This window comes from Rhineura floridana, chromosome 4, assembly GCF_030035675.1.
Source record: "Rhineura floridana isolate rRhiFlo1 chromosome 4, rRhiFlo1.hap2, whole genome shotgun sequence".
NCBI lineage: Eukaryota > Metazoa > Chordata > Lepidosauria > Squamata > Rhineuridae > Rhineura > Rhineura floridana.
In genome coordinates, this window is record NC_084483.1 from 120,251,022 (window position 1) to 120,258,081 (window position 7,060).

Here is a 7,060-nt window from a genome sequence, read left to right on the forward strand (position 1 = left end):
TTTTTGAACTACAACTTCCATCAGCCCCAGCCAGCATGGCCACTGGATTGGGCTGATGGGAGTTGTAGTTCAAAACAGTAACTTTTCCAAGCTCTGCATGTAATATTCATATCCGACCCCAGATTCTGTGTGAAAGATGGTATGATAGGTTTCCTATCATCAGTTATAGGAATCCTTACTTTGTTCAGGCTTCTGTCTAGAGGGTTGCCCCATGGCACTCTGACTCTGCTTTTGGGGATACTGCCAAAGGCTACTCCCCTCTACTCCTATGACAGATCTTGGGAGAGGCGTTCCTTCTTTCCTCTGCTTGGGAGTTACCTAGAGCCCTTCCTCATCTCCATTCTCCTTATGTCTCCTTGCCTCAAAACCGTGTTTGTTATGTTTTTTGGAACCAGCCAGGACAATGCTGCAAAGAAGCACCCAACTGTGTTTTAGCAGAGGGCCTTCCTATTTTTAACCAAATAGAAAAGGTTCTAAAGAACCCAAGATAAAATTTAAAACAAGGGACACTTGTTATGGGAAAGAAGCATTGCCCCCACACCAAGGAAGACACGTGACACCAGACTGGAATAATGTTATATTTATTAAATATAACATACTAACTCAATTAAAATACAGCCAATTATTCATATCAAAATACTTCGGGCAGGTGAGGCTAAACCTATCTATGAGGGATTACACCCTCACCTTCAAAACACATCAATTCTTCTGAGTCTGTAACTCCAGAGACAAGGACATGTGTGAATTCCTCCCTCCTTGCTCTTAGAGCCAGTTATGTGGTTCCAACCCCCACACCATGGCCCCGCCGTACAGGCATTCACAATGATGCGCAAGCCGGTCCCACCAGGACACTACCCAGATCCCCACCCGACATGAAGCCGTGATGGTTCCCTAGGAAGTGCCCCTTTTTCAGAATGCCTTAATCACCTCAATTCAACCCTCTAATACCTCACCTGCCCGAATTCTATGCCACAAGAGGGGATCAGCTGAAGAAATTAACAAACCCCTTAATCCCAACATCAGATCCTCTAAAAAGAAATCACACCCTTGTTCTGAAAGATGAACCCCATCATCACGAAACAAATGTGGGGCATAGAACCTGATCCTATCATGAGGAATATATGCCCCACCAAGAGATAAGACCAGAGCCCTGACTTTCCTATTCACCCATTTCCGGGATCTATCGATCCTGTTAGGATGAAAAGCACCCCTCCACACCCTCCTAGCTAGCATATCCGACCACACCAATAGGAGGGTGGGAAATGAACAAATAAGCCACATGAGATCATGAGTGACCTTACGAAGCAGGTCCATCCCTGGACGCTGCACCAAGTCATTTCCCCCCAAATGAATCAACAATACATGAGGCCAATCCGCTGAAGACATAAGTCGGCAAACTGATGGCAACAGCGCATCCCATAGCATGCCCCTACGGGCTTCCCATCGAACTGTAGCTACGGCCGAGAGCTGCAGCTGTATTCCAGGTATTGACGAAGAGGCACGCCGGTGCGCCCAAAACAAGATTGAATGGCCACACAGAACGATCTTCACAGGAACTGGGAGGCTCAACAAACCTAATGGAAACAAAAACACAATGCATCATAATTAAAACCTGACATAAGACTTAAATGCATCGGAACGCCACCTTCCAATCGCTTGGATATCGCTAACGCTCATGCCCCCGAGGGCCGCGGCCGTAGCCGCACCAATCCGAAATGAATGCAGCCCATAGACTCATGCAACGCGACCACTGGCCAACAAGGCCTGCCGAACAACGGCCCAGAATTGAAATTGAGTCAGGGCAGAACCATCCGCATGTATGAACAGATAACGCTGGCCCACTGGCCGTATAGACAAGAATTGCCGCATTGCAGACACAGGGCATAATTCAGGGACCCGGCAAGTGCTCAAAGACACAATACTGCCACGGCCCTTCAGATCAGTCTTAGAGACTCGTAGGGAAAACCTTACTATATCGGCACCTAGTGTGCAATCGCTAAAGCATAAGGCTCTGTAGGCAACATCGCGCTTAGAGGGGACCAATACTTCGCTAGGGCGAAAAGCACCATAGAACATCATCAGAGTTACTGCGGCGAACAGGTGCGACTCATACTGAGATGAGCATAAACAATGAAACAATGCCAGGATCTGGAGGAGGACATCGGGCATGATTGGCCTCCTCCGGTCAGCGGGCCTGGGAGCGGAACGCGACCAACCCTCAAGGACCTTTCTGACCCTAAAATCTACAGAATGATCCGGCAGTCCCTGCGCCTTAGAGAGAAAGGCCAGCGCTGAAAGGTGCCCAGCGATAGTGGAAACAGAATTGTTGTGCCCTTTTAAATATATCATAAACTGCAATAAGTGCGAAACAGGAATAGTCCATGCCATAGGCAATGCAGAAATGGTGCAAAAACGCTGGAACTTCGCAAAAGAATGCTCATACGCTTTTTGAGTACTGGGAGCAAGGGCGGCTGCAATAGCGGCCCCGACTTCTAATTGCCAAGGTTCCACAGGAACGGTGGGACTGGGACTGGATCCAGTTCCGCTCCAGGTGCAAGCTCCCGAAAGCGCGCCATCTGTAAGCGGGAAAGAGCATCAGCAACGCAATTCTGTAAACCTGGAACATGCCTGGCTACAAATAAAATATTGAAACGCAAGCATTGCAAGACAAAGGCTCGCACCAAGCGCATAATGCGAGGCGACTTGGAAGTCTGAGGATTGATAACGCTAACTGTGGACAAATTGTCACACCAGAAACGCACTGTATGATTTCGAAATACTAGCGGCCAGATATAAACCGCTACAAGTATTGGAAAAAATTCCAAAAATGTCAAATCAGAAGTGATCCAGGATACCTGCCACGTGGCAGGCCATCTTGCAATGCACCACTGGGATCTAAAAATTACCCCGAAGCCGAGGCCTCCCGTAGCATCTGAATGCACCTGTAATTCAGCTTCCAATAATAATTCCTCCCGCCAGAAAGAGAGGCCGTTAAATTCCATCAAAAACTGAAGCCACATATTTAAATCAGCTCTCATCCCAGCAGTAATTCTGACAAAGTGGCAGCGAGATCGAACACCCTTCATGGCGTCACAAAGACGCCTGAGGAATGCATGACCAGGTGAAATAACTTTTGATGCAAATACTAAGTGACCCACAATTTCCTGCAACTGAGCCAATGTAATCTTTTTAATCCTAGAACCACGCAAAGCCGTTGCCGAAGGGCAATCAACTTTTCTTGTGGCAAACTCGAAGACTGAGCCACAGTATCCAACTGGATCCCTAAAAAAGTTAAAGAAGTAGTAGGACCCTCAGACTTTTCTGGAGCTAAAGAAACCCCCAATTCTTTCATTAAAGCTGCAAAGGATTGCATCAGATGGAGGCAATGTGAAGACCCAGCTGGCCCAATAAACAAAAACTCGTCCAGATAATGAGCAGAGACGGATGAAGAGGCTTTCCTCCTCAATGCCCATTCAAGAAATGTGCTGAATGCTTCAAAAGCAGCACATGACACGGAACAACCCATTGGCATAGCCCTATCTACATAAAACTGACCCCGAAATTTAAAACCAAGCAAATCCACATCCTCGAGGTGAACAGGTAGGAGGCGAAAAGTGGATTTTATGTCGCACTTAGCCATTAAAGCGCCCCTACCGGCTTTGCGAACTACTCTCACTGCCTCATCAAAAGACGTATATCTAACTGATGTGTAGGATTGAGAAATCCCATCATTAACAGAGGCGCCTTTTGGGAATGACAAATTATGGAGTAAACGATATTCCCCAGGCTGCTTCTTGGGAATAATACCTATAGGAGATATCCTCAAATTTTTTAAGGGTGGAAAAGAGAAAGGGCCAGATATCCGGTCAGCAATTATTTCCTTATTAATTTTTGCTAACACCACCGAAGCCATGTTGCTAAGAGAGGGCTGATTTGCTGAGGAAGTAGCTATCCTGGGACCCTCAAATGGAATACGGAAGCCTTCCTTGAAACCATGAAGCAAAAAACTAGCAGCTTGCCTATTGGGGTAAAACTTCAACCACCCTTCCAAAGGAATTAACTTGATCGGGCTACTGGCTTTGCGACATACTGCCGCTGTTGCCAGACCCTCGTTTGGGCTGTTGCTGTTTCCCTGTACCCTGTTGAGCTGTACGCACTCGCTGGCACGATGAGCTGGGGTGGTTGCCCCCACATGAACCACAGACGTGTCTGAACTTACATGGCCTTCTAAGGCAACGGCCTGTACTGTTAAATGTCCAGCAGACATGCTGGGATTGAACCCACCGCCCGCCTTGGCCTGAGCCGAAGGCGGAAGTTTGCGCACGCACTAATATATGTCCACTATCAGCTCTGTCTCCTAAAGTGGGCCTGGTGGGAGTCATAGAGCGGAGCCACAGGCCCGTGTGCTCGATATCCCAACGAAGGGTGGGGTCCAACGCCGCTCTCTGCCTAAAATTTGCATCGTAATGCAACCAAGCGGTTCCAGAAAACTCACGGAAGGCCCGATGAACAATGTCCTGATATTTAATCATGGACAAAGCTCTAGATGGGCAAGCCTGAGTCATAACGCCCATATAGATAGTATAGGCGCTCAACCAATTAGGCCACACGCGATCAACCTTCCTTTTCACGGCCGCCTCATGCTCCTTAAGTTCCTGACCTTCCTTGGGCTTCATCTCATTTTCACGAAACAAAAGAGTGAACAGGTCAATATATTCCCCACACCAAATTTTTTCTTTTGTAGCTAACAGTAAATGGTCACCCAGGGGAAGGGAGTTATCACCATGTGGATAAACTCCCTGTGGGAGAGGCAAATACGCAGGAGATTGCGCAGAAGAAGCCACAGGCGGCTGCCAAGGAGTCACGGCAGCCGTCGGCCAAGGCAATTGGGGTTGCTGCAGAACCAACACACCACCCATAAACACTAACGGGTGAGTAGTATTACTAGAGAACTGAGAAGCCGCCATTGGAGTGTCACCAGGAGGAGCAATAGAATCCTGAACCTGTGTGTGAAGAGCTTGTGACTGTGCAATTTGCTCACCTGCATAAGCAGCCGGAGAGGCAACCACTGGGGGTGCGACAAACCCCAAAGCTCCCGCAGGCAGAGCCGTGGCCGCCGGTGGCGAAAATGGCAGTGGCGCTTGAAGAGGCCCAACAGCAGGTATGACTAGAACCGCAGGAGAAGAGATGGTATCTGGAACCGCAGGCAAAGCAGCTGGCTACCCAGCTGCTAAGGGCTCTTCAATGGGTACTGCAGCTTCAAGAACACCAATCCTGCTGGAGCGGTACTTGTACCCTTATCAGCGTCCAGCGGCTGCCTGCATTCCTTTTCCAGCGCCTCAACTCTAGCTACCAACGCACGGATGGTCCCCAAATCCTCATCATCATCAGAAGACGTGTCCTGCTGAATTGGCGGGCGCTTTGTAGTCTGCTTCACAACACGCACCCCTTTTTTCTGCTGAGCTTTCTTGGGTGGCATATTAGTAAAGACCAAATAACAACAATTATACAACTTACCAAATGCAAGTGTGACCTAATTATGAATTTACCAACTCTTTTTTTTCCTAAACAGTGCACGTACAGTGCAATATAAATACAATCCACCAATTAACTTAACCTATTATTATTATTACACGTATTAATTATTATTTATTTATTTTTATTTTCAGGTAAGTATTATAAACTGGAATTAAGGGGGGGTGGAGGATTTAAGGGGAAGGGAAGTGGGGGGGTGTTTGATAAAGGGTATTTATTAAACTCAATAAAATGAACAAACAACTTTCAAATGAGTTTTAACTAACAATATACCTTAAGAATAAATTACCTAAGCTATAATTATGAATTTATGCAATATTATGCTATAGATATAATTAAGTAACTGCACAAGAAATCCAGAGGATCAACACACCACTTTAAACACCCAGAAAATGAAAAAAGGGGGGGATTAAAGGAAAAATAAGGGAAAGGAAACAAAAAGGGGTGGTGGAAGCTATGACTTAAAGGGTATTAATATACCAAAACTGCCTTCAAATTATAACTGAATATAATACAATAGCAAATAAATAAATATATATATATAAGCAATTGAAATATATATTTATCTAAGAACCAAAGATCACTGAAACTAACTAACAAAGCACCCAAACACAAGCAACTTTAACAATTTAAAAACAAACCGGAAGAAAAAGGGGGGGGGCAGAACAAACGGAATCAAAATTTATATATATAACCAAGGGAATATAACAACCAGGAACGTCACCACCCACAAACACCGTAAGTAAAAAACAAGTTGGGCTTTTCACGAGCAACAAACGCTGTAAAGTGCAGGCAATACAAGAGAAAACGGCCGGCAAGCCGGCGAGAAGCCGGCGGGCACATGGGCGGAGGCCCGCAGCCCAGCTGATCGTCGGGGCTCAAAACAACAACAGGGAATGATAAAGAGCAACGGGAAAGGGAGGAAAGAGCAGAGAAAGGTAAACGAGGTATTTAGCAAGGAAATGATCACCAACGGAACGCTGAAAGAGCCCCTACAAGCGCGAACCAGCAGTAAGTGCCGCGAGGCAAAAAGGCAAGCGCATGGGGGAAGGAGCAGCTTTATATCTGCTGCTCCAACGCCCCTTTAGATTGGATAAGCGATTTCACGTGGCACCCTAGCGTAATTTCCGAGAACCTTCCCGCGTCTTCCATAATTAGGGTGGAGGCAAATCACGCCCCTTACAGGAACGGCATTCTTGTCAGCCTTTACAGGGCTTGGCAGATGATTTGGGTCTCATTAGTAAAGGGAGACCATCATGTCTGCCTCCATTGATATTTGGGGTTATCAAGTTTTGCCTAAATCCATAAGGTCACAATTCTCTGTTATGAACCACTAGCCTATTCATGGCAGTGCTTTTCTAAGAAAAGCACATAGTAAAGAAACCCAGCCCTTTCCCTCCCCAATTTACTTCTGTTGCAGGACAGATAAATCCTGCATCCTTATTTTCCTACTTTTCTCTGTCTCCTTGATTTTCCCTACTTTTTACCATCTCAAGAGTTTTTCTAGTCTCTCAAGAAACAGGAA

At 46.4% G+C, this 7,060-nt stretch overlaps 1 long non-coding RNA gene across 1 annotated transcript; it reads right to left on the reverse strand.

The window, feature by feature from the left end:
- Positions 1-605: 605 nt before the first annotated feature.
- On the reverse strand, positions 606-6,577 carry LOC133383457 (uncharacterized). Its single transcript, XR_009762294.1, has 3 exons — positions 6,506-6,577; positions 5,042-5,467; positions 606-1,574 (listed from the first exon to the last, which is right to left on the reverse strand). It is a non-coding gene; the product is annotated as an uncharacterized LOC133383457 (long non-coding RNA).
- Between the last annotated feature and the right edge of the window lie 483 nt (positions 6,578-7,060).